The sequence below is a fragment of the Lepidochelys kempii genome, chromosome 9, assembly GCF_965140265.1.
Source record: "Lepidochelys kempii isolate rLepKem1 chromosome 9, rLepKem1.hap2, whole genome shotgun sequence".
Lineage (NCBI taxonomy): Eukaryota > Metazoa > Chordata > Testudines > Cheloniidae > Lepidochelys > Lepidochelys kempii.
The window spans coordinates 99,517,186-99,536,534 of NC_133264.1; the positions used below are offsets into that span (position 1 = coordinate 99,517,186).

General features: G+C 45.4%; 1 protein-coding gene across 8 annotated transcripts in view; it reads left to right on the forward strand.

Annotated features, from left to right (window-relative positions):
* Positions 1-1,769: 1,769 nt before the first annotated feature.
* Positions 1,770-19,349, forward strand: part of MBNL3 (muscleblind like splicing regulator 3) — a 122,806-nt gene continuing 105,226 nt past the window's right edge. For 3 of the 8 annotated variants that reach the window (XR_012160639.1, XM_073358511.1, XM_073358512.1), the window contains exon 1: positions 1,928-2,165. The gene's annotated coding sequence lies outside the window, so the exon portion shown is untranslated. Of the gene's footprint in view, positions 1,848-1,922; positions 2,166-3,288; positions 16,494-19,349 lie in introns of those variants that run through there. The other 5 variants (XM_073358514.1, XM_073358515.1, XM_073358510.1 and 2 more) reach the window with 4 other exon arrangements.

Here is a 19,349-nt window from a genome sequence, read left to right on the forward strand (position 1 = left end):
AAAAAATGGGGTGGAGAAATGCTGAAAAAAACACAGCAGAGGGTGCAAATATGCTTGGTCATCCGGGGTGCTAAAATGTCTATTTATGGCTAGTTAGAATATTTTAAAATGAAAAACAGTGCTTTATTACAGTGGTGTCCACTAGGGAAGGGCCAGTTTGTGTTTGTGACACCCCCCCCCCCATTTCCACTCTTTAAGCTTTTGGCTGTTTGCATTTGGTAAAACAGCAAACAAGCTGTTAGTCTAAATGGAATGTTTTCTTCCATAGATGCCTAGATTCCAAGGCCAGCAGGGATCCTTCCTTGAGATCATCCACTCTGATCTTGTATAACACAGACTAGAGAACTTCCCCGCAATAATTCCTAGAGCAGATCTTTTTGAAAAACATCCAATCTTCCAAGTTTTAAACATGGTCAGTGATGGAGAATCCACCATGACCCTCGGTAAATTGTTCTGAGGGTTAGTCTCTAATTTTGCTTTTTTATAAAATGTTGTTTTAAAAAGCGCCGGTCATCTCAGGGGTTGTCTGTTAACAAGATAAAGCTTATAAAAGGCTTCATTTGAAAACGTGGGATTTAGGGCCTGATCTTCCGAGGATCTCCATAAGAGTTGATAGGTTTCAGAGTAACAGCCGTGTTAGTCTGTATTCGCACCTTAGAGACTAACCAATTTATTAGAGCATGAGCTTTCCTGAGCTACAGCTCACTTCCTCAGAGTTGAGGCTTCCTAACATCTAACAAGATCAGGCCCTTTCTAGTGTTCTGGGACCACACTGGGGAATCCTAGATACCTGGACTAGGAAATTAGCTTCTCATTTCCAGTGTGTGGCATATGTATTATGGATTTATGATTTCCTCTCTCAGCTGTTTCAGAGTGTAGCTGTCTCCTGTTGTTATCTCGAAGGCAATTTTGGTAACAAAATAGGAACTGAAACAAACAAGGCGGAGTTGGGCCCAAGGAATGGCTGTATTTTATTACTTCAGGAATATTAATCGGGCACACCCTGGAGGGGAAACACACTGCAGAGGGGAAACGGAATGGCTGCTGTCCTGTCCTGTATGTGCAGTTGACGCCCTACCTCTGTACCCTACACCAGGCCCGGCAAACGGCGGCGGCAGCCCCGTTTACCGTCGAAACGACCTCGTTAAACGCACGCCGCTGTCCCGGGGGAACAGAGGGCCTGGGGCGGCTTATCTGACAAGCCGAGGGAGCGAGGGGGAGGCTCTCCAGGCGTCTTCAGAAGACACGGTGGCATCAAACAGCCCGAACAACCCGCTCTTGGCGGGGTCCGAGGCGGGCCCCGGCCCCACGCGGGCGGCCGGCGGGCCCTGCTCGGAGACAGCGGCGCGGGGATCTCCGGGCGGCGGCGGCGGCGGCTCGTCCTGCGCCACCCGGGCCCAGCCCGGGCCGGGCCCCCCTGTCGCCGCCTGGGCTCCCGCGTCCCGTCCCGGCGCGGCTGGGAAAGCCCCTCTCCCACGGGCGGCGGGGGCCCTTCCTCGGCGGGGCGCGGGTGGGGGGGTGCCAGCAGCAGCGGCGGCGGAGTCCCGCGGGCTCAGGCGCGGGGGACACGGGGGGACACGGCACCCCCCAGGCTGGCAGGGGTTTCCCCTCAGACCCAGGGGTCACGGTCTGGTTCAATGGCTCTGAGCCCCGCCCGCCCGCTCCCCCCGCGCGTGTGCGCGTGGGGGGCGTGAGTGGGTTTGTTGACTCGGGCGGGCGGCGCGCGGGCGCGGTTGCCATGGCAGCGGCCGGGCCGAGGCGCAGCCGGACGCGGCGCGGCGCGGCCCGGGGGAGGCGAGCCGAGCCGAGCCGAGCCGGCGGCCGCAGGGACTCGCGGCGCTGACTAGGTAAAGGGCCGGGCCGCGCGTCTCGGGCCGCGCTGGGCGGGCGGGCGGCGTCGGGCTCTGGCGCGACGCGCCCCACCCCAGAGCTGCTCGCACGGCGCGTGGGGCGGGCTGGCGCGGGGCGCTCGCTGCGGCGGCGGCCAGTCGGGGAAGCCCTGCCTGGCTGTAAGATGGCGGCACCCAGCCTGCGCCCCTGCTAGGAGCTCCGCCGGCCCGGGTCCGCTTAGCGCCGCTTCGGCTTCTGCCCCGGCCCCCTGGCATGCTGCGCCCCCGCGCCGGCCCCTCCGCGCCCGGGTCTTGCCATCGGCGGGGACGCGCCAGGTAAGGCTGGAGCGGAGCCGCCGCGGCCGGGGTGCGCAGCCCGGCGGCCCCCGAGCGGGGCGGCCCGCGGAGCCCAGCCCGGCGGCCCGCGCGGGAGCGAGCAGCGGGCCCGGCTGCGCCCGGCCCAGGGCCCAACCTGCCCGGGGCGGCTGTGCCCGGGCGGGGAGGCGGGAGCCGAGCTCCCGGCGCGGATGCGGTCGCTGGACGGGCTCCGAGCGGGCTGTGGCCTGTGGGGGTTGGTTGTGGGGATTTTGCTGGTGGGGGAGAGCCCGGTGTCATGGCCCTGCTGTGTGAGATGTCAGCTCGGAATTGTGGGTGGGTGTGGGTGTGTGTGTGAGATGTCAGCTCGGAATTGTGTGAGTGTGTGTGAGATGTCAGCTCGGAATTGTGTGTGTGGGTGAGTGAAAGTTGAGACTGGCATTGTTCGCGTCCCAGGCTCGTACCTTGCCTGATGCCCAGGCGGCTAGACAAGCCTGTAAACAATTGATAAAAAGTTTTGGTGGGGAAAACGCTGCTGCCGTAAAAAGGAGACCGTCGCAGTGCTTCATAGCCAGTGCCTCGCCTCTCTGTTTAAAGGCATATGGGCAGCGGGTGTTTATGATGCATTACGCTTGGTCAGTTTAGCCTCCTTGTCCCTTGCTTCTGTCCAGCTAAACAGTTTTGAAAAAATGCACGTGGGCCCTTCGTTATCTTGTTAACCCTGAAACAATTCAGTAGCCCTATTTTGTTTTGCATTTTCGGTTTTTTTAAAAAAACCTACGATCCAAGCTGCTGAAAGTATTTGAGACAGTATCTTCCCCTGTAAAATCTGGAGGCAAGGGAAAATGGCATTTAGTGCCGTATTTATGCACCCTTTTATTTCTGTAAAAACAGTGCAAACTGTTTGATGGACTCCTATGTTACTACAGTAAACAGAGAAGGCTAGGGAGAGATTTTTTTGGACTCCAATTAAGACATGCGCATTTGTTCATTCTGGCTACTGCACTGTAGTCTGCCTAGAAACAAAGAGCCCAAGCCCGGCTAAGTTGAAGTTGGCTCTGCGGTGTGTTGTTTGCATCGTTTGCTTGTAGGCAGAGTTAATTTAAGGAAGTGTCTAGAGCAGTTTGTTTTCTCCTGTCTGCAGGTAGAACCTCCCACGCTGGAAGGCCAGGGATACGCATTTCAGAAAGCATGCGGCCATGATAGAGATTGCAACTTCTCCCATTTTCACATTTTCGCCCTGCTGGTCTGACAGTTGTCAGTAGGTGTGCCTTCAGCCAGGGTTCCTCCTCTTTGCTGAATCACTGAGGATCTATGGCTTTATGGAGCATACACTCAAGGAAAAATATCCCCAAATAGATGTTAGAAGAAAATGTAAAAGACCTGCTAACGTTAAATAGGCTCTGGATGTAGAGTTATTTTACAGGAATGAAAGCATTTCTCTTTGCAGCAACATTAGGTGTGATGTAGTTTCGTGTTTAGAGCATTTAATGGCAAAATATGAGCTGCTGTAATGAGCATCCTCTGGCGCTGACGTAGTGAACCTGTCTCGCTCCATGAGCCTGATCCTGCATCCCTTACTCATGGGAGTAATCCGTTCTCATATAAGTAACTCCACAAAATTCAATGCAGGATCAAGACCTGCGTGTTTAAAGCTTTGAGTAAATGTGCAGCACCATATGCATGACGGATAGTAGTAATAACACTGATGTGTGTTTTGTGTTGACTAGCATTTGAATGGCCAAGAGTCATGACTCATGGATTCGCCTAAATCGGTCAGTTAAATTGGTTTGATGACATTGTTACAGGAAATTATTTTTGACTACAAGAAAATACTTTCTGGTGTCTGATACTGAATTGTTCTTAATCATTCTTTATGGCTTTCTCCTATCGACACAGAGAGGGTTGGACATGAATAGCATGTGATGGGATCAGAAACTTTGGGACAAGATTAAATTACAGCACTTGTTGGACATGTCATGTGATCCTGTAATTAGAGTGAGGGAATAGTCTATGCTGTGTTAAAGCTATCAAGTGTCAGACAGAGTTGGAGCAGCCTAAATCAAGTCTGGTTCTGCTGGGATTATTCAGTGGCAGAGGCGATGCAGTTAAATTTCCACAAAGCAGCTTCCCTGAGGTTGAAGAGATGGGGTTTTCCACCCTTTGAATACTCACTGTTGGTATCCTACCAATTTAAGGTAGTACACGTCTTCCCACTGTGGAGTTTGGATGGTTCTTTAAATGACACAGTGCAGTTCTGAGAGCTGCTGGCTTGGTTACAAATGGGGGTTCAAATCCTACTCACGCAAACCCTCAGGAAAGGGCTTTGGGCCTGATTCTGCAGTCGTTGCATAGGGACCCACTTCTGCAATGTTTGCTCGTTTGAAGAGCATAAAAACTGCATGATGCTGTCTCCAAACTTGTCTCCTTGTCCAATGGGATGGGAATTAGTTTGCCAAGAAAGAAACCTATGGACAGATGGAGCTTGTTTAGTAGTCTAAGCTTCAGGAATCCTGGAGTCGCAGGCATCCACACTCATAGGTGTCAGACCTTTAGCTGGCTTCCTGTCTGTTGGGTAAAAGTCCATGTGGTCTAGCATGTTGGCGTGTGTTTGCTGTATGATTACATTGCTCTGTTGTAGGAACCATAGCATTATTACACACACACACACACAATTTGAAAATGCTTTGCAAAGCTATTATGGCACGAGCCATTTTACAAGTGCTAATTTCCCGTGCGTGCTCTCTCGCTCTTTCTCTTTTAAAATGAAGCCATTTTAAATTTGTGATGGTCCAATAGATGATGAATAGCTTCAGAGCTACTTAAGCAACAGATTCTTTCTGCCTGTTTTAATTATTGTAGGGTGCACATCTATTAAATCCTGCTACTGACTTCAAAGCCCCTCAGAACATTTTAAGCAGGACCCTAAACAGATCTGAAAGTCAAGGAGGAGGATGCTAGGTATTTATTTGTTCCTCCCCTCTGTGCTTCCTGGAGTAGTAATACCAGTGAAGGGCAATGAATACAGAGCTACCAGGTGGTTCCCTGCGTCCATCCTACCTCTTTCCCTTCCTCCGAGCACTGCTTTAGAAAGCCGTGAGGTGGGGTTACTATCACAAAATGGCATTGTGAGGTTCCAGTTTCATTATTTCTCTGATCAGTTTTTCTTCGTTTACAAGTCACAGGATGATTTTCTAGGCCCCAGTCTGTCAAACTCATACGGGGATCTGAAAATCAGGCTGCTTTCCCCCGCTGCTTTTTTCACCAGTAATAATGATTCCGATGTCAGAATTTGGCTCACAACATGGCTCATGATGCCCAAGGCAGAATAAGAATCCACCTCACTCTCCTCTAGCTCTAGCAGTAGTAAAAATTATCTTTAGCAGTGGGGCAAACACTTGTGTGACACTCACACACATGGAGCAGATGCTGTCTTCACACGATCACTTTTCTGACCATAACCACACTCGTAGTCACATGTGGAAACCGAATGGAGTGTTAGGAATCCTGCACTAGCCACTGAAATGGCAGTTGTGTGCTTGAAGGCAGCGTTTGAATACATTTGCATTGACAAAGGTATAGGTATGAACAGAGGCTCTATTACAGCACTCTGAAAACCAAGTCCAGACAGAACAGAGGAGAGCTGCCGCATCACACCGGTCCAGCGTGCCATCTCCCCAGATCCAACCCTCCAGCCCCCTTAATCACAAAATGTGTTCTAGCAAAACATTAGAAAATTTGCAAACATGCTCTAAGCATTTGCCTGAACAAGAAAATAAGCCTAGAAGGGGGCAAGTATCCTGTTTGTTGTAGAATGTTTTTGTCTTTACTCATGCAGAAGCTCAAGAGTACAAATCTCTTTTGATTTGCCCACGTGCTTTCCATAAGTAAAATTTCAGTGAGAAAATTCTATAATGCTTTGGTGGTAATTCTCTCTTACCTGGCAGGTAAACAAATACCTCATGCGTATTTTCTCTCTTTTTAATAAACATGCTGTAGACCGCCAGCCAAGGCACACATTGGTCTCTTAGCCCTCTTGCCAACGTAGCCCCTGAATCAGGGTCTAGCTTAAGCACACACTCAGGGTCCCTTGCTTCAGTGGGATTTGAGCACATGCTCAAGGTGCTTTCCTGAATTAGTATCTAATTTGCATCAGATACAGTGCGGCAGTGTAGTGGTTGTTTGTTTAAAAGGTACATGCGCTTCCATTTTTCTGGGTAGACTCCCGTAAAGGGCTGTGGTTTTACACTCAGAAGGGATGTTATATTCCCAGATTAGAACTAGTATCTTCAAATATTTTCTTGCCCCAGCTTGATGTGAAGGACATACCACGGGACTGATTCTTCCTCCCTCACTTTGAGTAGTATCCTGTGATTAGCGCCATCGATTTAAATTGGACGTCTCACCGAGTAAGGTTCCACTCAGCCGGGGTAAGGGTAGCAGAATCTGACTGTGTGCTTTTCAAAGAGCACGTATAGCGATATGCAATGGAAAAACTGTAGTCTTTAGGGGATGGTATTTTATGTCTAAGGGCTTCTGAACGCATAAAATCAGGGAGAATGCGCCTGTGTAATCCGATCTGTTCTTGAAAGACTTGCAGAGGGCTGCATGCTGCAGACATAAGCTGTGTCAATAAGAACTCTATTCACTCTCTGAAAACAGCCTCGTGATCCAGGTTTGATTGGCAGCCTTCCTAAGGGAGGGCCCTTTTTTGAGCAAGAGCTTGGATTTTGGCGGCACTTCTGACTGACTCGACTGCCTTTTCTACCTCCCATTTATTGTTCTTTCCTCGGTGCGATAAACTTGGATTTCAGATCTGGAGGCTTCTTGGGGGAGCAGTGGGAATTTCATGCAAGGATAACATGAGTGCAAAGAAGGTTTCCTTTCTCACAATGCAGCTCCTCAGCCAAAGCAGCTTGTAGGAAAGAGAAGGTGACAGATTTAGAAGAATATGAGGTAGGAGTTGAAATTGCCATGTGTGAGAGAGAACATTCATGTGTGCTACTCAGGGTGCTTTAATTACTGTATAAAGCACATGCCCTTACGAAAGTCAGATATTTTATTGTGCAGAATATATATTCATATGCCCTTATGCACATTCTGGATGGCTTTATACAAGCTAGTGAGACACCCAGAAGAGGATTCGGAGTGTAAGGTGAGATTCTGCTCTCACCATAAATTTGGCACAACTCTATTGGCATTACAATACCAGAATCTGGCTCATTAATTTATTTTTTAAACTTCAGAAAACCTGGTTCTGTGGTGTTAAACATTTTACTACCTGGTGTTTAACCTTTTAAAATTTTGTAGGTTATATCTGCTTGAGCTAATAAAATAGTAGTGTAAGCCTGTACGAAAGTAGGATTTTAATTACAAGGTTGAATTAAAAGGCTTTAGTTTGGTGTGTGCGGTCTGTGTAAATTGCAGCTTTTGTTGCAATGTATGCTGCGGCTGGAACATTTGTTCTCGTGAGCATATGAAGCCAGCATATTTGGCATTCAATAAGGGTCTTTTGCAAAGGGACACTCACAACGTTGCCAACACTCCTGACTTTTGTTGAAGGTCTTGTGATCTGTTTGGTGTTTTTCTGAAAGCCCCAGGTCCTGGAGTCAAACGACTGAGTGAGAAACTCAGCTTTTGTTTAAAAAGGAAAAAGAAAAAAAGTTTCTAGCCCTTGTGTTTGCAGAGAAAAGCTTGAAAATGTGACCAGTGTAACTTAAAGCTCAAAACCAACGGCAAAGAAAAGGACCCAAAGTTATTTAAAAAAACCTCATGATTTTTAAGCCAACTTCATGACTAGTTGAGGCCTAACTCATGATTTTAAATGCTTGGGGTTGGCAGGGCTCAAATATGCCCATATTGAGTCAATGGGTAGATCCTGTAAATCTGTGTAGCTGTATGGAAGCTAGTCGAGTTCTGTCAGTTTGCACCAGCTGAGAATCTGGCCCTGTGAGATTTGCACTGTTCTTTCCGAAGAATTTAGCCTCACAGTTTGTTTGCCTGTTTCTCTCCAGGGGTTTTTATTTATTAACCATCCAACCCTGCTCTTATGGACATCAGTATCCAATTCCTATCCATGTCAGTGGGAGCAGGATTGGGCCCTAAGAAAACAGTGTGCAAAACAGTCGGGGCAGTCATGAACTGTGACAAGCAATGACAGGAAATGCTGGTTTCTCTGCTCTGGCTCATAACTCGGTGAGGCCGCAGCTGGGTAATTTGTTTTTACTTCCTGTTCCAAATCTGTTTGGGTCAAAAGCAGCAGTGTTTTTCCATATAAAGATGTTTGGCTTTATTCTGCAAGGCAGCAATAAATCTGACACCAAGTACAACATGTTTCTTGCATTTCAGAGTCTCTGTAATGCAGCCGCTGACTTTAATTTGGACGGTGAAGCCTTTATTTGTGCTTTTAGAGGGCCAGGGCTGCACTAGCATTTTTAAACAGCAGAAAGCTGAATATTTTTATTTAAAAGCGTTTTAAATCACAGCAGGCTGGGCTGTAGCCACAGCATGGAAAAGGGACTCAGGAAGTCTCCTTTCCATTCCTGGCTTTGCTTTGGACTCCCTGAGAGATGGTGCACAAGCCCCATGGGGATAATACTTCCTTGGTTCATGGGACTTAATTCATTAATATTTGTGAAGTGTGGACAGTGCTATCAAAGTGCAGAGGCTTATATAATAATGGACCAAAGTGTGCGGTCTCACCAAGCAAAGCTCCTGTTGGCCCATGGCTGTTTTTCTGATCAGTTGATGGATTGGTCATTAAAGTTAGTAATAAAGCTAGGAATGCTGAGAGAGAAAATTTCCAAGATTTGTTGACAAGGAAACCTCCCCAGGCAGATGGAGAACATCACGCAATAGCTCTTTTTAAATTGTCTCTCTAAAAATACGTTAAACCAAAAATTGTACAGTACCCTAACTCCCTTTGAGATTTTCCTGCAATATGCATGCTAACCAGACCGAGAACTCTCTCGACTCAGGACCTGACTGAATAATAATTGGTTTGGAGGACTTTTCTGAGGAGGCACCATCAAGAATGATAGGCCCAAAATTTAAACTGACTTGAATAGTTTTTCATGTCACACTGATCATGAAACACAAACCTTCCAAAGAGATGGTTGTGCCTTTGTTAAAATCCCAACTTCTCACCTGGGTGACCTACCTATAGTAAACCCAAGGGCTTTGGGGGTTCTGGTAAGAATTGTCAAATTTTTAAATTTAAACAAAGAAAAAAATGTAGAAATTTTGAATTTTAGCTGCAAAATATTCTTCTCATAACATATTTCATCAAAATATTTTCTTTTTTTTTAACCTTGTCCCTAAATTCTGGGTTCTTCCCATCCCCGACACAACTACAAACCAAACTGGGCTTGCCAGTCAGTGCCACTCCACAGTTCCAGATGTTAATTGTCGGATTAGTTGAGGTCAAGAACTTTGTCACACAACATCCCCATCCCACCTAAAAGCCCACTTACGGGTCCAGGCAGTCTCAGTGGCAGGCAGGGAGGCATTGGGTTGGCTTTCCTCCACCTGTCTGATACAGTCCAAAGTCTGTGCTACCAGATCCAGTTGCTATGTGCAGCTGCTGGTTGGGTCTTGTGAAGTTAGCGCCATACCATTGCTATTCCAGCCTCGTCCACTCCCACTTTCAGACTCTCCTGGTGCGGGGGAGAGGGCCCTTGAATAGAGAGCCCACTCCCAGCAGTAGAGCGCCCCCTGAAAGCTGGGCACAAAACAGATTTCCCATCCTATGAGAATTTTTGAGATTTTGAATTTTTTTCCCATCCTGAACTGGGACGAAAAGTTGAAATCTCTAAAACTTCCGTGAACAAAAATCTGAAAAAAATTCAGGTTGCGTCAGTTTGAACTTCTAGTTTATTTGTGATTTTATTTATTTATTTATTTATTTAAAAATCATTAGAAATTAACTTAAATTTCAAACCAAAAAGTATTTGGACCTGAAAAATGAAACTCTTCCATTTTAAGTTTTTCCCCTAGATATTTTCCACAATGAGAAATTAATCAAAATTGATCCTTTCCCATAAACAGTTTTGGTTTTGACAAATTGGCATTTGTGATGAAAAAACATTCATTGAAAAATTCATGCCGAGCCCTACACCCGGTCTCTCAGGCAGACCTCTTGGTCCTGCCTGTGTTGAGCTTGATTCCCCGCCCCAGTCAGAGTCAGCTCCCTGTACAGTCAGGGTGGCTCAGGGCATAGCTAGTACAATTCCTGAGCCCTTCTGTGAGTACACGCACAATCACAATCTATTATCATGTATACAAGCAGAACAAGGACAAATCCCAACTAAAGCAACCTAACCCAGCATGTGGCGCTATGGGTATGCAACATTCTAACTCATGTAAATGAGGCTGGCCAAAGCAGGCTTTCCCCCTTTCCTCCTAAAGGGAGGAGAGGGACTTTCACTTGGGTGGGGAGCTGCAGTGATGCAAGACTTTACCAAGCATGATGGTTCTGCACCTGCCAGTCTTAGGAGGGAAAGAGGAGTCCCAATAAGCTCACCAAGATCCCCCACATTGCAGAGCAGAGAATTGATTATAAAGCTGCCACCCGTCATTTAAAATTTGCCCTTTGGAGTTCACGCACCCCTGTCTGATGATCTATGTGTGATAGCTGCAAACCCCCTACTGACACACATAGGCCTGTCTCATGAGACTAGTCCCATTGACGTCATATGAGTAGGGATTTGCAGGACTGGGTTCTGCAGGAGGTGGGACAGTACCACAGACACTGTGTGCAGTACTTTGGTCTCAAATGTGATGCTTAGAATGAAGAAAAGGAGGACTTGTGACACCTTAGAGACTAACCAATTTATTTGAGCATAAGCTTTCGTGAGCTACAGCTCACTTCATCGGATGCATTCATCGAATGAAGCTTCTGTTAAGTGGTACCACATCAGTTTTGTGCCATATTGTATGGTGGAAAGATACGACTGAAAAAAGGACCCTGAGATCTATTTAGAGGCACAGGACGGTCTTTGGTAGGTCTAATAGTTGACTTATTTGCTTGCTGTACACTGCCTTGTAGTCCTATTTCAACTTAAAAGCAACCAGTGTTTGCTGCTAAGGAGACACTGGGATTTGTAAACTCAGCCCAGCAACGGGATTTGTAATTGACTGTATCCTGACTTCCTACGTCAGATGGAAACAGGGCTCGATGCCATTGTAAAATACAGAAACCATTGGAATTAGAAACAGCCTCTAACTGAGGGCTCAGGTCACGCCAAAGGCCAGGTGACAAATACCCACAAATGAGGGGGACAAGCAGATTATTAATACAGGAAACCTAAATTCCTGGGGTAGTCCTCCCCTGTCCCGGTGTGTAAGTGACTGTGGATGACTGCAGTTTCTCTTTGTTTCAGATGTAATTTATTTCCAACAGTAAGTGTGAGGGGGAACCACACTTGTGCAGAACGGGGTGACTAGGGCTAGAATGTGTGTCTCTGAAAAAGAGGGACAGTTGAGAAGGAGGATCAATCTCGATTGCTCCTCTGATGTGCTGAGTGCTCTCAGTTTCCACTGACTTCAGCAAGATTTAAGGGTGCTCAGGAGCTGAAGGAATGCTCCGTGCAGGGCAGGATCAAGCTGTTGTTGACAGTGGTTCCACTTCTTGCCAGCTAGTGTTTGGGTTTTTTTAAAATTAGAAATCATAAAACAATGCCACTAGTGTAGTAACTTATTGATTAATAAGCACAATGCTTAATGTAGCTGTAAGCTGGAGCTGCAAGAAGGTCAAATACGTTTTTATTGGCAATTAATGTACGTTTGAAAGAGATGCAATGGACAGCTTAGTAACTGTGGGACTGATCCTGCATTATTGCAGACAGTCAGTCTGGTCTGAACTGGCTCCTCCGTGGCCTGCTCACAAATAATCGTCCACACAGCCCTGTGCTGTAGGCTTCCAAATGTATTTGTTTGCCTGGCCTTGCTTTGTCAATCCCTTACTGTGTAACGTGCGCACAGACGGCTCTGGCCATGTGGAGCCTCTTTGATTTCTTTAGGGTTCTGAACTGGGCCCTAAAGAATGGGGCAGCATTGCGGGATTGAGACTCTAACTTGGTATGCAGTGCTTTGCAGGTTTGCATGCAGTGCAGTCACACAGTGTAACAACTGTCCCGGCTCAGGTTCTTTGGAAAAGGAAATGAGCCTGGGAAGGTTTAGTGGGAATATTTCTGATTTTTTTCAACTGCAAACACCTGTGGTTGGTTATCTGTGTTCCTGATGTCCTTCATTTAAACACTCTGGGCTGCTCAGTCTGCAGTAGAAATGCTGGCTGGTGGGGTTACAGCTTCGATTTGGGACCTTTCTGTGATGAAATGTTAAAACTAATTTTTCTTTTAAAAAGAAAATCTGCATTTCTGGGCGTGACTTTACTGCTCTCACTGCACTCTGTGTTCACTGATGTCCGCTTTCACATCAGTAATTCCTAGGAGGGTAATGTGGAGTAGTGAGTTAATTAGGTTCTCGACTTTCACCACTAGTGCCCTGGATTTACAATCTGCTTTCAGTCACAAGTGAAATGAGTTTGTGGTCTCAGTCAAGCTGCTGTTTGACGCATGTGTATGTTACAGAATGACCACGCTTATCACATGGTGTATAGATAAAACCTGGGACTGGCTTTCACTCTGTGACAGGGGCTTTCAGTTTGTCCTGCAGTGAGTAAAGAGAGGTTGGTGGTACTGCCTCCTTTTCCGCTTGGTGGATACAAATTTTTGAGAGAACTTGTTTTTAGGAAAGTCATGTAGCAAATGCTTCTGAAGGAAAAGAGAGGACCTGGATTGACATTCAAGTGGAAACAGTTGAAATTAAAAAATTCCAGAGCGCCAAGAACAAAAGTTCCCCTGCAGTGTTTCTGATAAACAGGGTGTCATTGTGGTAGTGTCTGAGACTTAGATGATGAAACTGACAATAAATTGAAACTGGAATGGAATGCAGACACTTAATATTCTAAATAGTAAAAGTCCATTAAATGTTAATATAAGTGTTACTAGCAGTTCCATACCGTTGATAAGGATTTCTGTTTTTAAAGTATAAACTCTTTAACTAGGTATTTTCCCTTTTTAATGTGGAACTGTATTAATGAGTCAATGTTGTTCCCATTCCCTGACCTCTCTTAGATTGTGAGCTCCCCAGAGCACACGCTGTCCTTATATTTTTAGAAAGCATCTGACAAATAAATGCTGCTATTGTAAATAAATAATAGATTAATGTAGCCTTAGTTTGCTTAGTACGGGATCAGTCCTTTCTAAGCAAACCAATCATTGAAGTGGTGGATCAGGCCCTCAGTTTGACATCAGGACATATTAGTATTTTAAGCCCATTTAAAATTGTGGTTTTTCTTGGATTTCTCCAAATGGAATCTCAGGTGAGTGATTTCAGAGAGCAAGTCTATTGAATCCGGTGAGCAAAGGGCTAGGACAGGGATTACTGCCATCTAATGTGTTTGCTGACACAGAGCAGATTTCTTTCAGAAATACCAGCTGGGAAATAAGGCTCAAACAGCCCTGGTGCAGTAATGATAGGAGGGTTGCTGGTGATTTGCTGGGAAACAGGCCAGGACTGACCTTGGGATTCTTGCTTCTTGAGAGAGCAGGAATCAGGATTCTCGCAAGTATGTGCAGCTCTAATGTGTGGAGCGGATGGACATGTTTGGGGGCAACATCAGACACCTTCATCTGGGGGCATTGTCACTATAATATTATAGCAGCTTATTTTCTGCAGTAAAGCACCCATAGTTCTTGACAGTAATTGTTTGTGTTGGTGTAGTTTATTTAGATGTATGCAGAAGATCCAGGCACCCATAAAGAGAGCTGAAAACGAAAGGGAGAATTAAAACATGAAATCTGCTTGATCATGACCCGAATCTGCTAATCACAGCCTTGCAGAAGGGAGGAGGGTGTAGGGCTGCATATTAGTCAGGGTTAGGCAGAGGGCGGGCTGTGATAATTTGCTCGGGACAACTTCTTTATGGAAGAAAACAAACATTCCCCCCCACCTCCCAGTGTTAGAGCTTATAAATCCAGACAGCCAAAGAAACTTGATTACAAATAACGACTTGGCCTTTAATAGTCACTGAGCCCCATGGTGCGTGACATTGCTGTACATGTCGCGTATAATAAAGGACACTACGTTACTTTGAGCAGGGGGTTGGACTAGATGACCTCCTGAGGTCCCTTCCAACCCTGATATTCTATGATTCTAACCCCTGATTTTGATAACCCTAATAAGGGAAACATGGCTGCAGGAGGCCCTAATTCACAAAAACACATAAGCACATGCCTAAATCCCACTGAAGTCAAGGGATTTTTGGTACATGCTTAAGTGCTTTCCTAAATCAGGGTCTTAATTTGAATGTATCTTTGTGGGTTTAGATTAGAGCTTTTTATTGAATTTCAGGTGTGATTCGGATATCTTTTATTCTTTTAACTGAAGGAATTAACTTTCCTGGTGTTCTTTAGAGCCTATTTAATTTTGACTTTGACACTGTCTGTGTTTCCGTATAAAAATTGTATCTTAATAGGATCCCTGACTAACGTCATGCCAATGGTACTCTTACATCTTAAACTTTGTGTCTTTATTAATTCCACATTGTAACAGAGAAGATGTGCCAGGCTATATAACACTATTTTGCTGATTAAAATGGTACCAGTAAGTACTTTTAACACCCCATTTGGATCAGTCCTCGGCTGGTCTGAATAGGTGGGGCCCTGTTGACTTGGTGGAACTATGTTGATTTACACCAGTTATCTTGTCTGTTAACCTTCCAAAATACCAAGCACAAGCTTACCTAAAGGATTGATTGAGTTAACACATGGAGGTCCTGAACCAAAGTGCAGTGAAGACTCTTATTTTGTTCAATGGGCGTTGGATCCTGCCTCCCCCCTCACACCCACTTTTTTTAAGGTTATGCATATTTTAAGAAAGAGCTGATCTCAAAAATATAACTGTACAACAGATACTTAAAAATTTCATCACGTGGTGCCCCTATATACAATTTACCTAGTTATGCAATTTTTAGACCCGCCCCTCCCCCCACATACATCACTACTGAAAAGCTGAGAAATGCCTGGCTTATTGTGTATTAAGTTTTGCAGCTATCCTGTCTTCTCAGAACCAGAGCCAATGACATCTCACTGATTAGATAGAGATCTCATTTGTTCATTGATAATTCCACTGCTTTATTATTTATATTATTAGAGGGCCTTGGAATCCCAGTCATGGGCCAATTCCCATTCTGCTAGGCCCTGTTCAAACACAGAACAGAAAGACGGCCCCTGTCCCAAGGAGTTTACAATCTCAGTGTAAGACACAAGACAACAGATGGATACAGACAGCCAGAGGACTACAAGGAAACAATGAACAATGTTGGTCAGTGTGCTGGGCAATGGTTTATCATACTGGTGGCCCAACTGCTGTTAAAGCATTACAGCAAAAGCGAGTTTTAAGGAGGGATTTGTGGGATAATGAAGTAGCATTGCAGATGTTTGCAGGGAGCTCTTCCTGCCCATTAGGGGCAGTGAAGGTGCTTGTTTGAAAACGTAGCAAGAGGGTGATGAAGGTGGGTGCTGACATCACAATCCTAAATGAGGTTTGATAGGTGGATAGGGATAGCCCATGGAGGGCCTTGGGAGTGAAGACAAGCGGTGTGCATTTGATGTAATAGAGAAGAGGGAGCCAGGGGAGAGATGCAAATAGAGGAAAGACGCGGTGAAAGTAACGAGAGGAGTCGTGGCAACATTCTGAATGAATATTGCACTGGGCAAGGCTAGAGGAAAGGCTGTTGTAGTAATCCAGATGATGAGGCCCCATAAGGAGTTACCACAGTAGCTAGTCACACAGTCCTTTGTATTTAGGTCAGGTACTTCATTGACATCCTGGCTCCTTGTTGCAGAATGAATAACCTCTTGGTGAAGTTAAATGGATGAACTTGAGACATGTTTTCAGCTTGGGGCCAGGGCTGTGGACGGGAAACTCCTGAGATTGTTCACCATTACCTGTGTTTTGTGGCAGGAATTTACCTTATAGGCTCCCAAGCGAAAATTCTTGTTTGTTTTTTCTGTCTCCAGATGCAACAGAGAAAAAAAATATATATATATATAAGAGGGGGAGATTCTAAGAGAGCCCATAGTCAACAAACAGCGGTGTTTGTACAGTATGATCAAAAGAGAGCCTGGGAACTCTGACAGCTGGAGAAGAGAGTGAGCTTAGACAAGCCTGCGCTGGAGTTCCTGTGTGTTCTCTATGCCCTTAAGCACATGAGGATTAAGCTCGCAGTAAAAGAACAGGGTCAGGTCTAGACCAAGAAGTAGCCTGTGGAATGCAGCCAAAAGTGTAAGTAAGATTTTTTCTGTAACAGCATCCTAGATGTGACAGTTCTGTTGACTTAGCTGAAATGAAGCTGACATCTGTAAGTCAGGCATGATTGGAAGGGAAAACAGGTGGAGCATAGCTGCATAAAGTAAAGAGGAGTTAAAGGGAACTGCCAGGGGGGTGCGCGTGGTCCTGGCTTTTGCAGTTTGGCACTGGATTGGAAATCTCTGCCTTCCCTTGTGATTTTGGAGCCCTTTCACCTTCATCACTGTTTCCCCCACATCCTTTATTGGGCCTCCCAAGCACCTGCAGCCTCTACTGGCTTTTCTCTTGTCCCCCTGTGCAGCTCTCAGTGCGTCTCTCCTGCTACAAAGACTGTTCCCCACGCTCCTGAAGTGCCTGGCTTTTTGGACAAAAGTCTTTGAGTTCAGTCTTGGCCTTCAGCCTCTAAAGGGGACATTTCCAAATAAAGCTCTGGCTTTCTGTAAATCGTGGCTAATCATGAAGACACAAAAGCCATCAGTTCTGTTAAATGCCTTTCACTATGCGCAAACTAGCAGCCTGTACTGCTAAGGATTAAATGCCTCAGACTACATAAGAGAATGTTCTTCTGTTCGCTTCGCCCCACGTTTCCCTTTGCTGCCTGGCTTGTGCCATGTTGGCTGCTGATCACTGTTAAAGAATGTGTTTCATCAGTACCAAAAAAATAAAAAAGTAAACTATGACACTCCTGTGGGAGCGTCACCTACTGCTTGTAGTTAAAGCTTCAGGCCAGAAAGCAAAGATATGAAGACAACATTACTGCAACACCCTTTTTCTTACCCAGAGCCTTTCAGCCGATTTCAAAAGGGCTTTACTAAGGATGTCAGTCTCATTATTCCCATTTGACACACGGGGAAACTGAGGCACAGAGATTAAATGACTTGCCCAAATTGTCATATCTTTTAAAGAAGCACTCTGCTGCCCCAGGAAGCCCATTGTATTGATTGGGACCATACTTGCCCACCTTTGTAAAGTGCTTTCAGATGTGTGAATGGAAATGCTATGTAAATGTGATTATTATATTTTATTTCCACACATTTTAGGCAATAAAACTGATTGAAAATTTTCCACAAAAGCATTTTTTTAAACAGAAAACATTTTATTGATTCAATGAGAATTTTTACAAAAAATGTCCATTTTCTTCCAAATTTGGCAGGATTTGTCAAAAAACTGGAAACCAGAAAAATGAAAGTGTCTGTGAAAACAAAAACATTAAGCAAAATATGAGGACGGGGGAGGGGAATCATTGCCTGGTTGGCTCTATTGGGCAAACTTTAGCCCTGGCATAAGTGGGAAAAATTACCCTTGACTTCATTGGTGCAAATTCATCTCTGTTGTTTCTCCATTGCTGTAATTGGAGTTACACCAGGACTGGATGTGGCCCATTGCATCTATTGAGTATGAAAATCTAATTTTAAATCCTGCCAGAGACTGCTTCTGTTCATGTAAGATATATAATCTGCACAACCCTGTGTCATCAAGTATACGCCCCTAAGTCCTAAGTGGAGAAGTTGTCTGATTAAAGGCACTGACAGGATAAGAACTGTTTGATTGAGAGAGCTGTGCGACAGTGTTCTTTAAGTTCAAGCATTCTCTCCAGTTCAGTGACACTGATGGTTGCAATGGCTGTTCACACCAAGCCATTCATAATTTTTATACTTGAGAAATAACAATAGCATAAATACTAATAGCACTGCCTAGGGTTCTGGGCCTCTCCATCAAGAGATGGCTGATCTTGTGAGAACAAATGATCACCGTTCTCATTTTATTCCCTAAACTCATTTTCAGATGTGACCAGAGCCAGCATTTACATTTGGGACCCCAAAAGTAAAATGTAGCTAATTACCCCCACTCTACCATATAGCCGGTTTCATGTTTACAAAAACAGTACGTTCGGTGAGACTGGTTTTTCTGGTAAATGATGCTACCATTCTTCAGAGCCACACAGAGAGCCCCAAATCCATAGGTGATTGGATACTGTATCAGCAGCATCTCTTCAGCTGTGTGCCTAACCTCCCTATAGGGCTCCAGTATGGCCTGAGCTACATGCAACTGAAATAATAGATTTTTATTTTCCACTTCAATGATGGTTTGTATTACAGTACCGTTTATGGGTTCCAGTCGAGATCAGGGCCCTGTTGGGCTAGGCCTTGCACGTACACATAGTAAAAGAGCTCCTGCCTCTAAGAGTTTACAGTCCAAGTAGGCTCTAGCTATGTCTACACTGGAGCTGGAGTTGTAATTTCCATCTTGGGTAGACCTACTCGGGCTAGCTCTGATCAAACTAGCATGCTGAAAATTGCTGTGTAGCCCACAGCAGTGCAAGCAGCAAGTGTGTGCCATAGACTTCAGTCAGGTTCTAACCCCAGGTTAGCTAACCCCTTCTGCTTGCTACTCATACCGCCCCAGCTACAGTTCTGTTATTAGTGAGCTATCATGGGTATGTCTCCTTGAGTTGGAAATTACGCCTCCCAGCGACAGAGTAGACATACACAAAGAGTGGGCAGAAGTTACTATAATCCCCATAAAAAGAAAAGGAGTACCTGTGGCACCTTAGAGACTAACAAATTTATTTGAGCATAAGCTTTCGTGAGCTACAGCTCACTTCATTGGATGCATTCAGTGGAGTCCAGACTAACACGGCTGCTACTCTGAAACCTGTAATCCCCATGTTACGGATGGGAAGCAGAGGTACAGATCAACTATGTGATTTACCCCTGGTCACACAGGGAGTTCAAGTTGGAGCGAGGAATTAAGCCCAGATCTGTGAAGTTTTGTGCCTTAACTGCAAGACCAGCCTTCCTCGTTGGAGTGTTTGTTCAAAGATGACCTTCT